The sequence below is a fragment of the Rhinatrema bivittatum genome, chromosome 11 (assembly GCF_901001135.1).
Source record: "Rhinatrema bivittatum chromosome 11, aRhiBiv1.1, whole genome shotgun sequence".
NCBI lineage: Eukaryota > Metazoa > Chordata > Amphibia > Gymnophiona > Rhinatrematidae > Rhinatrema > Rhinatrema bivittatum.
The window spans coordinates 42627623-42644511 of record NC_042625.1 but is presented as its reverse complement, the minus strand read 5'-3'; the positions used below and the strand labels follow the sequence as shown (position 1 = coordinate 42644511).

At 41.6% G+C, this 16889-nt stretch overlaps 1 long non-coding RNA gene across 1 annotated transcript in view; it reads left to right on the top strand.

Annotated features, from left to right (window-relative positions):
- Positions 1–16582, top strand: part of LOC115073284 — a 156723-nt gene extending 140141 nt beyond the window's left edge. The window contains exons 3-4 of the long non-coding RNA XR_003851965.1: positions 7434–7535; positions 14826–16582. This is a non-coding gene — a long non-coding RNA (uncharacterized LOC115073284). The remainder of the gene's footprint in view (positions 1–7433; positions 7536–14825) is intronic.
- Positions 16583–16889: the final 307 nt, after the last annotated feature.

The following is a 16889-nucleotide window of genomic DNA, read 5'->3' as shown; positions in this document are numbered from 1 at the left end:
ATTACAGGGAACAATTAATCACATTGAGAGGCCATGACTTGTGTAGTTCCCCATGGTAAAGTAGCTGGATGTAGTTCCTGAAGATTGTGCTGGGGTCACCCTTGGATGAGTGCTAATGTTGCTTTTTACATCTGCATCTCGTTAGCGAAGGGGAGCCATTTTACCAGAATGTCAAATATATCTTTTTGAGCATATAAATCAATTAGCAGGAAATCAGATTATGAGTGGCAGATTTTATTAAGCATGCATTACATAATTGTTTCAATTAAATTATAAAAATATAAAGGTACATATTGAGCCACTGTGCAGCTCAGCTAGCTAGCCAGATAAGTTTCTCCGAGGACAAGCAGGATGGTAGTCCTCACCACATGGGTGACATCATCAGATGGAGCCCGGCACAGAAAACGTCTGTCAAAGTTTTCAGAACTCACCTGTTCCTTGTAATTTCCACCTGCGGTTAAGATGTAAACCAATATGTGTATTCTAATGTCGGTATGGAAAAGCTGTTAAATAAAAAACTTTGACTTGGCATACTGAGCATGCCTAGCATACTCTATACCACGCATCCACCCAGGGTCCCTCTTCAGTCTGTTTTTTTCCATGGAGCTGTTGCATTGCAGTTTGAGTGAGCTCTTGGCTTTTTTCCTCTGAAATTTGTGGAAAACATAATTAGCAAGTTGTAAAAATACGTAAGTTATAAAATAGCCTGGTTGCGCATACAAGTACGCCTACTTTTAAGTGGATGCATGCCTGTGTGTGTGCGAAAGCCGCTTATACTGCGTAAGTGGGGACATTTTAAAAGGTATGCACGCCAATGCAATTGCCTGTTACCCCCCCCCCCCCCAGTTTGTTAGCCTGTACACCTCCCAGTTACCCCAGATCCTTTACACCCCTCAGATATGCTCGTTAGTTGAGGTTTGTTTGTTTTTAAAAAATTTTTATTTATAACATATTTTATACATCAAGGATTTTAAACTTCTTGATTTCATACAGGTAACATTAAGTGTACAAATAATATCATCCCATAATTCCAAAATTCTAATATACTATGTCTCATTTAAATACACAATATTATTTTATGGAATAATACATAGTAATTTAAGCTTTTATGACTTGTCTTTCAAACCCACTTTTTAGGGATCCAAAATACCCAAATTCCCAACAATTGAAATATAAAAGAATAACTTTTACCAACCATTCGGGGTATAATCTTTCTATATAGGAGGTCTTTTCCCTTCAAAGAGCACTATATCTAGGGACCTGGAGTCGATGTCAATTTAAGTTGCGATCTACTTTCAATGAACAGTGATAATTGATTAGGTTGCATGAAAATATATGTTTGACCCTCAGCTTTTATAATACATGTACAGTGGTGCTTCAAGATGAAATACATACCCATCTGTAGGACCTGTGTTTTTAATAATAACAATTGTTTCCTACGTTTCTGTGTTGTTGGTGTTAACTCCAGAAAGATCTGGACCCTGCATCCTAAGAATTCTTTTAATCTATTAGCAAAGTATTTTTTAAAAATCCAATCTTTATCAGATTTAAGCATGAAAGTTACGATTAATGTTGCAGGTTCTACTAGCTTATCTTCTAATATTTCCAAGATATCAGAAATATTCATACCATTAATAGGTTTAGGTTGTCTATGCTGTAATTCCTGCAATGGCATATTATCACTATCTCTTACAGTTTGAGATTTTTTTAATGGGGGAAAAAAGAATATCTTTGCTATTATAGGCAAAGTTGATTCTGGCAGTGACAAGGTTTCCATCAGGTACCTCCTCCATAGTTGAATTGGGGTCATAGTGGGTATTTTTGGAAAATTCACACACCTAATATTTCTTGACCTAACCTGATTTTCAAGCATTTCTATCTTTAATTGGAGTATGTGATTCTCCTTAATCAATTCTGTTTGTAAATCTCTGACCCTGCCAGATTCCACCTTAATCTTAGTTAATTCATTCTTCATTTCTCTATTATCTAGTTCTAGCATTTCAACATTCTTTTTAACATCATTAACAGTTTTTACCATAACAACCAATTGAATACCCATATTTTTGTTTACTTCATTGATTGCTTCCCATATGTATTCCATCGAAAATACTTGTGGTCTAATCAAGGGCTTTAACTGGGAAGTTGGAAAACCTTCTCTCATCTCACCAGGACTCCTATCTAATGTTCTAGTGGGAATTTGACCAGTTCCCTGAGAGTCTTTCTCATCTGTTGGTTCTCCATGCTGAACATCCTGCCTCGCAAGGGGCTCTTCACAGCTGACCCCTTCAGTCAAGCTCTTATCCCCAGGGTTCTGCATGTACCTCACAAGCAGGGTTTACCGGTGGAGTTCTTTCTCCTGGGGAGAGCGATGTTAAAAGTTCAGGAGCACTTAAGGGCTCTTCTTCTCCCCTCTCGGTGCCCAGCAAACTCTCCATCCTCTTTTCTATCCCCCGACGCACATGCACATCCATTGGCCCCACTTTAAAGGTTGGGTCGGATGCGTCCGAGGCCTGGCGCCCCCTGGCCCTCCTTTTCCGTGCAGAATGTGGCATACCAGTAAATTTCAAATATAATGCTTATGTGCTAGGTTGATCAAGATTTTGGACTCCTCTTAATCATGGAAGTCGAAGGAGGAGTGTTTCTCTAATATCTTTGCATTAAAAAAAAAGAAAAAGATAAAACAGAGTACCCTTTTTTTTAGTCCATCCAATTTCTGCAAAGTTTGAGCAAAGCCGCGTGCCCCTTTGGAGCGTGCGGCTTTGGCGATGCGCCGGCTGTGGCAAGTACCGCAGGAAATCAAAATTTGAAGGAAATTTGTGGGACGTTGCCCTGATGACGTCAGGTGTGGGCGGTACCCGGATGTACCCGGGCTGGGGCTGTCTAACACTGCTGCACCCCAGACTAGGCCTCCAGGCCCTCTCCTTCCACTCCTCTCCTCTCGGCCTTGGAACCGGACCGCAGGAAATCCAAATTTGAAGGAAATTTGTGGGACGTCGCCCTGATGACGTCAGGCGTGGGCGGTACCCCGGATGGACCCGGGCTGGGGCCGCCAAACGCTGCTGCATCTCAGACTAGGCATCCAGGCCCTCTCCTTCCACTCCTCTCCTCTCGGCCTCTGGTTTTTTTTTAAACTTACACACCATCCATAACAGAAGTAAATATACACGGAAAGGGGACCTCAGCATGCTTCGGATCATGCAAGTATTTACACACAAATTTCTGATTCAAGTCTTGAAATGCCCCTGTACTCCCCATGCCCTGCCCATCCACGCCCATGCCCTGCCCCTTTTAGGAAGTTCCAAGATGAGCAAGCAGCGGCATTTATACACATGTCCGGATGGCATTTAAAATACACTCGGCGCAGGTGAGCTCAACATATTCGCACATCCCCTAATTTTGGCACACGTCGGGATTTTAAAATTCACCTTTACATATGTAAATGTTGGCACTATCCTGTAACACTCCTAGACTGCCCTTCTTTGATGTGCACATATGCTAATTTTTATGCGCATAGGGGCAGATTTTTAAAATTACGCACGAGGGTACATTTGTGTGCGCTACCCGGTGCGCACAAATGTACACCTGATTTTATAATTGTTATAAAATCCGGGGTTGGCGCACGCAAGGGGGTGCACACATGTGCACCTTGCACGCGCCGAGCCCTAAGGGAGGCCTGATGGCTTTCCCCATTCCCTCCAAGGCCGCACCAAAATCGGAGCGGCCTTGGAGGGAACTTTTTTTTTGTTCCCCTCCACCTTTCCCTCCCTTCCCCTATCTAACCCACCCACCAGCCCTACCTAAATCCCCCCCTACCTTATTTTGTTGAGTTACACTTGCCGGCTGTCTGCCGGCGTGGCAGGCCCCGACAGAGGCCGCTGTGCGGGGCACTCGGCCATACCCCCGGCCACGCCCTGCCCATTTTTGCAAGCCCTGGGACATATGCGCATCCCGGGGCTTGTGCACGCCACCGAGCCTATGCAAAATAGGCTCGGCATGCGCGCGGGGGGGGGGTGTTTAAGGAATCCGCACTAACCCTTTTAAATTCCGCCCCATAATGTTTTGAAAATTCATCCCTTAAGTGTTTTATGTCATGACTGTATGATGTATTTGTAGTGGCAGATTCGTACCCAGGCTCGATTTGTGACTTACTTAGCCACAGTGGGGGTAGTTGGGTCTTATTAAAGCAGTAGTAAAATGCAGATATTAATGAATCCGGTTTGAGGGCTGAATTTATCAGCCATCCACGTGTCTGCCTTCTGAAGCTGCCCCTCACCACCTTATTGCTCTGGGATTAAAATGCAATACAGAGTGGACTGAGCAGAGCCCCTCTTCTTTCTCTGCTCTGATCTCTCTTGGCTGTATTTCTCAGATCACTGTGCTTTGTTCAGCAGAAGGAAAGCAAGACTTCTAAATGCCAAGTTTAATACAATGGATTGGGAAAAATGATGGCAAGTGAAAGCTAATTGGATTTCCTTTCATTTTAATGAGGCTCTGGGGTTGCTTGCTGAACTACAAGAGGAAGGCAGAACTAGATGTTACATGCAAATAAGATTTGTATATTCTTTTGACATTCAGGATCAACTTACTTTTTGGTTTTCACATGAAAATAACCTTCTTACAATTCTGCTTCTAATGTGATAGACTACGTTAGACACACACACACACATTCAATCTACATACATATGTATATGCTTAAACTAGCAGAAAGATACAATAGACCATGCTTTTTCATAATATAAAAATAGAAACAGCTGGAGTTCTTATTCATTAGCATTTTCTAAGGCCTTTATTTGATCTGAGTCTACTGTTTTCCAGCTACTTCTTAAATTCTTACATTTAGGGTTGGCTTTTGATGCAGCGGAGAGTTTGGGATTAGGCCCTGTGGGTGGTGGGGAGTGGCAGTTGGCAGATTTCTACCTTCTTAGCAGAGGTGGTTGGGTTATTTGGTTTGTATATGAAATTTTGAATTGTTGATAATTGATTTTATGTTGATTTGAATAAGCATGTTACATTTATCAACTGCTTTTATTTTAAATTCTACTGGTTATGCGGTTATAGACATTTTGTAAATAAGTAAATTCTTGCTTCCGCCTGCTGCTCTCCCTGTGCTTTTATCCTCTTCTCTGACTCCGTCCAGTGATCCAGCAGCATTGCCTGTCTGCCTCTTAAGTTAAACTGCCAAGGTTAGCCTGGTTTGGCCTCTTAGGGCTTGATTTTCAAAGAGCTTTATGCAGATACAATCACCCCTTGGGTTCTACTGTTAAAAGTACATGCAAAATCTGATTTCATGCCTGCCCTTACCCACAGCAGGGAAAGCCATTCTGGGGCTTGGAGTTAGGGTGGGGGAAAGGATTTCCATGCATGACTTCAATTTTCAAAAGTTTGCATGTAAATCTGCATGTACAAAATGACACTGCTCAGGAGCAGATGCAGCTTTATGCATATATTTTGGCGTGTGTACTGGGGACATTATGCACATTTTCAAAGCAAACTCATGTACATAAGTCCACGTTGAAAATTTGGACTAAATTCTGCAGCTAGCTACTACCCCCAGACATTAGCCCTATACATGCTGTTTCAAAATTATTTTCTGAAGATAGACTGACCCCTTGGAACATATGTCAGTTTACAGGTCACAAACAGATCTTGTCCTCAGAATATCAAACATGCAAATTAAATTGGTTCCTAAATATCTGTAAATATGACATGTGAGTATTCACTCTCTAGAATCTGAAAACCATCTGTCTACATCCCCTTGGTGATCAGAGATGATATTGTTGTAGACAGGGATAGAGAACCTTCAGTCCTCAAGTACCGCAAACTGGTTGGGTTTTCAGGATATCCTTAATGAATATGCATGAGATAAATCCACATATGATTGTGAAGTGCATGCAGATCTATCTCAAGCATATTAATTAGGGTTATTCTGCAAACTGGCTTGCAGCCCTTGACGTATTTATTTAAAAGATTTTAAATACTGCCTTTTCCAGTATGTTGATTGTAGCAGTTTACAACATTACATACATAATATGCAATCAAATTAAAACAAACATAATATAAAATGGTACAATACAAATTAAATTAGTAATTAAATTAATATTGCCTTCTGAAAAGTTTCAGGGTACTTGACTGCTTTCAAATAAAGACAGACACTGGAGGAAAAACGCTGTCAAATAATAAGAGTAATATACGGTAGATTACGCAATGTTCTATATAGATTCAGTATCAAATGCCTTCTTAAATAGAAATTTAATTTTCCTCATCCCTGTTTTAGAACAAAGAGTCATGCTATGAGGTCAGTAGGGGTCAAACTGTGAGATGTGAATTTGTTTTACCCAAATGGCTAAAACATTATGAATGAGTCCACTTTTGGTTTGTTGTGAATGGAATGAACTGAAAATGAACTCATTCCAAAATCTCTGAAAATAATTTGGCTTTTTTGGTTTGGTAAATAGCGCATGCTGATTATCAGTACTTCTGACTCCCCTGTTGCATCCTTACAAAGTTCCCTGCGGCTGCCCCCAGCTCCTGCTTAGCCATTGGGGGTTTCCAAAACAGAAAGGGGCAGAAGCAAGCTCCAGTCACTCTTCCCCCCCCCCCCCCCCCGCCTCCGTTCTGATTTTACAATATCATCAATCTCAGGACCAGCCAGTACTATTTGTACATCAGAGCTGGTGGGACAGGAGCGACTGGAGCTCGGGTGTATCCCTTTCTTGCTTAAAAATCCCTGATGTGGTAAATAGGGGCTTGGAAGACCGGGGGAGGGGGTGCAGTAGAGAGTGTAATTTTAATTTTTTTGAGTTTTTAAAATATTTGATGTTTATTTTGGTTTGGCAAATAATTGAAACCAAACCAAAATAAACATTAAAAGAAAATAATCTTGAAAAAACTCTGAAAGAAAAAAATCAAAATGTTTCCTCCTGTACATCCCCACTAAACTCAGGAGTAACACAGGGAAGCATTTTTTCACAGAAAAGGTGATGGCTTCATGGAACATAAGAGCATAAGAAATTGCCATACTGGGTCAGACTGAAGGGCCAACAAGCCCAGCATCCTGTTTCCAACAGTGGCCAATCCAGGCCACAAGTTCCCAATCATTAAATGGATCCCATGCACTAATGCTGGTAATAAGCAGTGGCTATTCCGTAAGACAACTTGATTAATAGCAGTTTATGGATTTCTCCTCAAAGAACTTATCCAAATCTTTTTTTAAACCCAGCTACACTAACTGCACTGACCACATCCTTTGGCAATGAATTCCAGAGCTTAATTATGCATTGAGTGAAAAATAATTTTCTCTGATTTGTTTTAAATGTGCTACTTGCTAATTTTGTGGTGTGCCCTTTAACCCATGTATTATCTGAAAGAGCAAATAACCGATTTACCTTTACCTCTTCTAGTCCTTTCATGATTTTTCATTTCTCTTCTTCCAGTGAGATGGCGAAGGCAAAAACAATATCAGAATTGAAGAGAGCCTTTTAACAGTGGGGAAGCATGAGAACAGCTGGAGAATAATCAAGATCTTCAGTATTTCGGTAGGCAGAGAAAACAAGAGTGTTCATGATGCGATCTTTTTAAGTACCATGTGTGAAGGGATTCTTATCTGTACTGCTTCAGGGAATGTAAAGGGTGAGTGTAATCTTTAAAGCATTTTTCCATGGGTAAAAGAACAGGGTTTTTTTTGTTTTTTTTTTTAATTTCTCAGCCTCTGTGTAGGTAACAATATGCTCACTATTTCACAGTGTGCACACATTGTACCTGCAGAGGAAAGGGGCATTTTGGGAGCTAGGGGAAGGGTGGGGGAGAGCAATTGTGCTAGGAGACTTGAAAATCAAATCTCTGCATGGACCCGACCCGAACAAATAGCAGGCCTGATTTTCAAAAGGAAACGCCATGAGGAGTTTCCCTGTGAAAATGAGCTTGCAGGCCCCTGGATACAAAGTACCCACAGGCCTGCGACTTCTGTGGGGCAAATCTGAAAATGTAGCCCAGGGCGCCCCAGAGGATTATTTATTTATTTATTTATTTATTGATTGATTGATTTTTATATACCGACGTTCGTTAGAAACATCACATCGGTTTCCATAAAACAATAAATCGGCCAACAAGGCTTTACAGTGAAACTGGTGATAAAACTGGGGAGGGGGGGGGGGGGGTGTGGGGAAATAAGGTGTCTGGATCTGCTGAAGGTCCTCTTTATAACGCTGCTTGGTTTTAACAAAACCGGTGAAGAACCCAGGAGTGTACATTGTACTTATGTATTTGATATAACAATTGAATTCTGCCGCAGCAAACTTTTTTTTTTTTATAATGAACAGGTTGGCTCTTTACTGATATCTTACAAAAAGGGACAGGGACTGTATTGTAATTGTCAAAGGAAATCCTCAACATTATTTATTCTTGATTATAAAAACATCTGGTGAACACTGGCAACGAGTTTGCAAAATCTCTTCATCGTATTCCCCAGATTGATTTTCAAATGATCCCATCTGGAAATGTATTATTTGAAACAGCCACTCCCCTGCCCCCCATCCATCTGATGTTTCATCCTTAATTATGTTTGCACCATTACTGATCTTCAATCTACCTTTGTGGTTTTTAACTTCCGTGTATTACTTTTTAAAATGCTTTGATAGCATCGATTTCTGTTTTGATTTTTTTTTTTGCAAGGTTAATCAGTTTGTTGTAGCTTTAACAAGCTTTGCTCTTTCCAACTCTGTAAACCTGATTCTGAAGTAAAGAGATTTGGGAATTCAGTTTGGGGATGGAAAGTGTTTATCGATCCTTCTTTGCTCTTCAGATTTCAGTTAAATATCAGAAGAACAATTAGCGATCGGTTAAGGAAAACAATTTCATGGCAGCTGTGCTAGAGATTTAGTTGTGGTGTTTCTTCTTTTGCTAGTGAAATGCACCAGAAAAAAACACAACAAAAAACCCCCAAAAAGAAAGCTCTCTCTCCCTAAACCTCATTCCCTAATCTCTTTTCTTTCTAATGAAAGATGTCCCATTTTGGCTGCATGCTGTTCTTGTAGACCCCTGTATTCCCTTTTATACAGGAGCATAGCTATAATGTGTGCAGATGGTGCAGCTGCACCAGAGTCCATGAGCTGGGTCCCACTTGCACTTGGAAAGAAAAACAAATTGTGAAATGTTAAGTGTGTAATGGTGAGTATGGAGGGGGAAGGACTGGTTCCATGCTCTGTGCCAGGGACCATTTCCATCTAGCTACAACCTTTCCCTTGTCCTTGGAACATCTACCATTTGAATGACGCAGCTAGAGATGGCAGGGATCAGAGATGTTTGCTGTTTTGTAAAATTAATTTCTGGTGCTTTCTGAAAAGAAAAAAAAAAAAAAAGGAATGTTTGCCTTTCAATGAGCCACCACGGCCTGTGTTCTAATAGTGAACCACACCGGCCGGTGATCACTGGATCCCAGAGGATTCCTCCGCTATGGCATCCCCATTTGTAAGCACCGGGTGGAGTGTTGCCCCCTCGCGTGTTTCCAATTGCCATAGGCAGGATGAGCAATCAGCATCTGACAGGAGCAGCCTAGTGGTTAGAGCAGCAGTCTGTGAACCAGGAGACCAGGGTTCGAGTCCCGAGCTGTTGCGCCTTGTGACCTTGGGCAAGTCACTTTACCCTCCATTGCCTCAGGTACAAACTTAGATTGTACAGGGAAATACCTACAGTACCTGAATGTAATCTACTTTGAAGCACTGAAAAAAGTGCGAAAAGTGGAATATAAATCTAAATAAATAAAGATTGAAATAATCTTTTGTACCAATTTTGTGAATGTCTTCAATTAAATCTTTGTTCTTTTCTTCTGCCTGCAAAGGAGGTCTGTATAACCACATCAGTATAAACAGATTTTCCTTTCATGTTTTCCAAATTAACCCAAAGTGCCTCCTCCTTACCTCATAAGCCCTGCAGTTCTGTTGCTTTAATATTATTTTGTTTTACATATAGTGCCATTCTCCCCCCCCCCCCACACCCTTTCTTCCTACTCTGCCTTGACTGAATATATTTTAGCTTTATATAACTATATCCAAGCCATGATTCTCAGTGTACCATGTCTCCATGACCTCCACTGTATCCAAGTCAGCCTCTTCCATCACTGTCTCCAGATCTGGAACTTTATGTCCTAAACTATGAGAAAAAAAGTACATAATTTTCCAGATGTCCACGTCTCTATAAGTGTTTAAAGATTTACTTACCTTAGAGCTTTGTTCCACCCATCCTTGATCTTAGTTTAAAGCCCTCCTTATGTTCAAAATGCCCCTTATGGTGCATTTTGGATCAATTGATTAGTTTAAAAAGGCAAGAAGAAATGGAGACGATACCAGCACTAGACGCCAGCCGTATCACATAAGAGGTCCCGACGGTGAGGAAAACGAGTAGAGGCTCCCCTGATGAAGAAAGTGGATTGTATGGAAATGTGGCCGTGGCGGGAGGCTATTCACAAAGCTAAGTTGACCGGGCATTTCAGTAAAATAGTAACCTTATTGAAGGGATATAGAAGCGACGTGTGATAAACTGTTGCTGAGGGTGTTTAAAGTGAGTTATTGTAACAAAGACTTTGAGAGTGGTAAAGGTGATTCACTGCAATTTAGACGCGGAGAGCGTTGAAAATTTGAGAAATTGGTGTTCAGAGCGTTAAGAATCAATGCAATACAGACGCAGAGAGCGGCAAAAGTAATTGACTGTGATTTAGACGCGGAGAGTGTTGAAGATTGAATAAATAGAGGAAGATTGAGCTATTTTGCTGATTTTAAGTGCACAACACACAAAAGTTTTTTCACATAAAATATTTAAAAAAATCTAAGGTAGGATGGTGGTTAGTTTACGATTACAATTTATAAAATTCTGTGACCAAGGCCGAGGAGGCATGTTACAGAAAATGTATGAAACTTTCCTCATCCAATTTCAATTATTTTGTATATGAGTGGGGTAAACAAGTTTTTGCAAACATAAGATATGCCATACTGGGTCAGACCAAGGGTCTATCAAGCCCAGCATCCTGTTTCCAACAGTGGCCAATCCAAGTGACAAGTACCTGGCAAGTACACAAACATTAAATAGATCCCAAGCTACTATTCCTTATTGATTAATAGCAGTTCATGGATTTCTCCTCTAGGAACTTATCTAAACCTTTTTTAAACCCAGTTGCACTAACTGCCATAACCGCATCCTCTAGCAATGAATTCCAGAGCTTAACTATGCACTGAGTAAAAAATAATTTTATCCAATTTGTTTTAAATGAGCTACTTGCTAACTTCATGGAGTGCCCCCCTAATCTTTCTATTAGCTGAGAGAGTAAATAACCAATTTACATTTAACTGTTCAAGTCCTTTCATGATTTTGTAGACCTCTATCATATCCCCCTCAGCCGTCTCTTCTCTATGCTGAACAGTCCTAATCTCTTTAGCTTTTCCTCATAGGGGAGCTGTTCCATGCCCCTTATCATTTTGGTCGCCCTTCTCTGCACCTTCTCCAGTACAGCTATATCTGTTTTGAGATGCAGTGACCAGAACTGTACACAGTATTCAAGGTGTGGTCTCACCCTGGAGCGATACAGAGACATTATGACATCCTCCGTTTTATTCACCATTCCCTTCCTAATAATTCCTGACATTCTGTTTGCTTTTTTGACTGCCACAGTACACTGAGCCAATGATTTCAATGTATTATCCAATGTTGACGCCTAGATCTTTATCCTGGGTGGTAGCTCCTAAGATGGAACCTAATATCGTGTAACTACAGCAAGGGTTATTTTTCCCTATATGCATCACCTTGCAGTTGTCTACATTAAATTTCATCTGCCATTTGGATGCCCAATCTTCCATTCTCGCAAGGTCCTCCTTCAATTCATCACAATCAGCTTGAGATTTAACTACTTTGCATAATTTTGTGTCACTCACAAATTTGATCACCTCACTCATCGTACCCCTTTCCAGATCATTTATAAATTTATTAAAAAGCACCGTTCCAAGTACATATCCCTGTTTACCTTTCTCCACTTTGAAAACAGACCTTTTAATCCTTAGTAACTTTGCCAGTCTGTTCTGGAATTCACTGCATCCCTTCTTCAACAGGTCGACCCCCATCTTTGCTGACCAGTTCCTAAAACAACATCCCATACTCTAGGAAGCCAAAACATTCTTGTCGACACCATCCATGCAGCCATTCATTCATCTCCAGAATGTGACCTTCCCTACCTGGGTTCCTATTATCTAAGTTTACATTTTTTTAAAAGATTAATTTTCTCTCTGCCCCCTAACCGGGCAATGGTCTATGAGTATAACTTTTGAGAAAGGGGTGAGTGGGTGGGAAAAACAAATAAACAAATTCATCACACTCTGAAACAGAAATATAGTTCAAAGCACAATCAATTAATCAAAACTCTTAAGCAGGAAGAAGTATACTTCAAAGCACAATCAGTGTCCCTCAGCACAACATAGTTTAATTAAACAAGTCAGATTAGACCCCACTCTGTCTCTCAGGACAGAGAATGAAAGGTGAAGTAAAACCTCATGTAAAGATCACACACCAAAAAAAAACAAAAAAAAAAACCTTGAAATATTTCGCAAACACTTTTGACAATTTCTATGGAAGGGTAAAAATTTGACTTTGCACACTAAAAAAAAAAATGAAACCCAAAAAAGGTCAGTAAGTTGTGATGCATTTGTAACCGGACTGTAGACGTTTGAAGAATTCCTGGAATGTGAGGTCCTTTTAGGGGAGCTGAAAGGTCAGATTTAGAGCTTCTGTTCACCCTGGCAGTACCACCAGAATCCATTAAAACCAGCAATTGTATGGGCCAGGGTCCAGGGATCTGATTAGAATGGGAATCGGTCCTTCTGGGCGGATGAAGAAATGCACATTCAAGCTCCCAGCCAGCGCTTGACAAGCTTTTATAGATTTCCAGTTGATAGTTAATGTGCTGAATAGCTTTCGGTTAGAAGAGCATTTTGAGCTGACACCTTTTATTATCCATTAACAAGAAAAATGTAACCTTCAGTGTCTAATAGAGATCCCCTTCTCCCTCGCTTCCACCCTAGAAGTGTTACTTCAGGTAGCTTGCAAAGACAGCACTTTTAAGGCAATCTGTTTTGTACTGTTGTTAAGGTGGGGATTTACAGTAATAATAATAATAATACCTTTTCATGCTTCTTTTTCTACTTTCTGTTCTGGCTGCAGAGTACTGATGAGGTGTTACATTCATTTGGTCAGGATTCTCCTGTTGCTGTCTCTGCTAAGGGCTAAAGTGATCCCTCTGTGCACGGGGAGGGCTGTTTTTAAAGCCATTTTATGTGGGTAAAAGTCATTTTACCCACATTGATCATATGTTGGAAAACCACCCCCTTCACACACACACGCGCACAATGTGCATACTTTCAGCTGCATTTAGAAGAGGCTTATGGCTGAGATTGGAAAATGGGGGTAAAAAAGCATTTTCAACACTACAGAAGTAATTTTCCAAAGGTTTCTCACACATAAAGGGGCTTCTAAAGATTGCTATTGTCATGTGGGTAGCTCTTTTGAAATTTCACTGAATCTTCAAAAGGTCTTATGTGCGTAAATGGGCTGTTGAAAATTGCTATGATATGTGCTACATTTACCCACGTAACGCTCTTAAAAAAAATTCACCCTTGCGCATTATTTTCCATGAAAAGAGGAACCTGTTCAAAAGTAAGTGCAAATGTCCAGGGGTACTTTATGCTCCTGGCAAGTTTCAAATTGCAAGCATGTGTGCACTTTGGCTTTAAAAACTATGGTGCAAAGACCACGGAAAAAAGTTCCTGTGGACATTGTCCCAATGTGGATGGTCTTAAAATTATTCCCTAAAAGGAGCATTCAAGACAAGACTGCAAAGATGCATGCCCATCTGTAGAAGATGGAAGCTGTCCATGTCTCTCCTATTCACCTGACCCTGCTGCAGTGCTGCCTCATGGAAAAACTGGGTCTGGTTGTCACTGATGGCAGGCGGGTGAGTTAACGGCACTATTTATTTACGGGCCGATACAGTACAGTGCACTCCGGTGGAGCGCACTGTTAGCCCGGGTTTGGCTGAGCCCAAAGGCTGGCGTTAATTTCTGCCGGCGCCGGGGAAGTGTACAGAAAAGCAGAAAAACTGCTTTTCTGTACACCCTCTGACTTAATTTCATAGCGATATTAAGTCAGAGGCCCCAAAAATTAAAAAAAAAAAAATCATAAAAAAAAATTTTTTAAATCGGCCCATGGCCCGCAAGTCAGAAGATGGACGCTCAGTTATGCCGGCGTCTGTTTTCCGAACCCATGGCTGTCAGTGGGTTTGAGAACCAACACCGGCAAAATTGAGCGTTGGCTGTCAAACCCACTGACAGCCACCACTCCTGTCAAAAAAGAGGCGCTAGGGACGTGCTAGTGTCCCTAGCATCTCTTTTTACCGCGGGCCCTCATTTGCATACTAAATTGCGCGCACAGGAGGAGAGTGGCCTGTGCGCACTTCGGGAGAGCAGGCGCTCACCTCAGAGCGCCGGCTCTCCCACGGGTTTTACTGTATCGGCCTGTTAGTTAGTTTTCAAGAATACTAATTAGGAACCCACAGCAAGAGTCCACTAATGTTCCTTTTCAGGGTTGTTTTACAGGCTGAGTCTGTAGGAGGTTTTACATGCCTAGTCGGGAGAATTGGGGAAGATTTGGGACTTTGTAGGCCACTAACAGATTGCGGGACTGGGGATTTGCAGGGCAGGAACTTTGCTATAGAGGAGCCCTCTTTTCAAATGGAAGCAGAAGGGATACATGCGCTTCAAAGATACAACTGAATCATCTCTGTATCTTTTCAGGTTCAAAGGTTTTGTAGAAAGGAACCTAAATTCCCATATGCATACCATCCATGCCAGATGACTCCCACACCTGCCACCGGAGAAGGGGAATTATAGTTGCTATATGCTGGCTTCATCTAGAAGGCTGTGTTGTGCTCAATGCAAAGGCTTAACCACACCCTCACAGGATATCTAGCCAGGAGAGTCTGGAAGGAGAAGAAGAACAGGCATTAGATGGTGCCTTGATCAGCCCCAGTAGAACCATCTTTTGACCACAAGCTGGATTTGTCAGCCCTAACTCTGAAGGGCATCGTCATCTGAGCATCCTCCCTCTATGAGCACTCTTTAGTGCTGGGGCAGCAGTGGCATGATACAATCCATGAGGGCCTCAAAGCAAAATGGAAAGAGCTGCACACGCAAACCAAAAGAACTGAATGAACTGATGATCCGAAGGAATCCATAGATGCCCAGATGACTGTTCGTGCTGATGGACAGACTGTGCACAGCTATGACAGAAATGACCATCTCTGAATGCCAGCAAACAGATTTCAGGTGACAAACATCAGCACCATGTGCCCCATCCACTGAAGCTATCTGACCCCCCCCTTCCACTGCATCCACTCCATCTATGCCACACAAGATCAGACATCTCAGAAGGTCCTAGACCAGAGGTGGAAAGGCTGCAAAGGGTTTTCTATGCTTTGGTGGGAAGAGACTGACCAAACCTCATAGTTTCTATTCAGTGTGTTCTGTGAGGGACTTGCAGCTCATCTGCTGTTGCCTTGGATCATCTGTGATACCTGTCTTGTAGACTATGAGAACAATCTGGAAAAAAAGCAGGACACAGAAGCATGCAGTGAAATATTTTTGCACAGTCATGATCATACTTATGAACTTGTGGGATGACCATTTATTGAAAATAGTGATACCACTGTGCCTGACAACAAACATTGTCCTCTGATAACCTTTTGTTTAGAATTACTTTGCATTGTCTAAATAAATGTAAGTTTATTTTTTAAATGATCATGTGTGTGTTGTCTCTCCTCTCTCACTCTTCTGCTCCTCCCCTTTCTTCCCCTCTACATCTCCCATAATGCCTCCTGTTGAAAAAGCCACATCGCCTCCCAATGCCTTCCAGCCCTGCCTCATCAATTACATTGACAACCTGAGTATCAGGGCTAGGGCCAGCTTTTGCCCTGGTGCCCCGGGTGGGCAATCCCAAGATAATGGGGTAAAGGTTTGCCCTTTCAAGCTCTGACTGAGGCTTAAACAACAGAAGGGGGAGAAGAAGGGTTACGCAGCTCAGGATCAGGCGGCACTTGCAGGAAGGATGCAGACTTGGAAGGTCTTGAAAACTCTGCAGTCGGACCAGAAGAGTGTTTAACCCCAAAGAAGCCAACACTGCCCAGTTAAACCATTAAAGTCAAAATTCAGCAGATCAGACCCGGGTAAAACTAGGCGGATAACTTTATATAGATATTAAGGAGAGCATAGCCGGATAAGAGTTCCGCTGAATATACCTAGATAAAGTTAGCTGCATAACTTTAGGTCAGCTGCTTTTCAGACCAGACTTACCTAGCTGAATATCCGCATTCGTCATCTAAAATTGAACCATGCCTCAGGAACACCTCTATCACCAGCCCTTTTCATCTGGCTACATTTTGGGCAGGACAAAGTTTTTAGTTGGAGAGTGTGGGAAATTTTCAAATCCAGGTTTTGCCTGTGAAGGCTCTAAAGTTTACTAAATCCCTAAATTTAGGCTCCTAGTTTCACTAAGCTTCTATATTTAGGACCCTAAAAAGTGGGTGGAGATAGGGCGGGAAAAAGGAGTTAGTTGCTTAGCACAGATTTTCAGCACAAGGCACCGCACTGAAGGAACATGAAGAGCAGGCTTAAATTGACCAATCTGAGTTTTAGGTTACTAAATTTAGGTGAAGTTTCAACTGAAAACTGAAGTCCCTAAGATTGGCTAAAATCAGATCCTAAATTAGGTTCCTAAATTAAAGAAGCCATCTTTTTTTGGAATATCAGCATCCACAACTGTGTTTGAACACCAGTTGTCAAGTGTTGTTACCCTTTTGTATG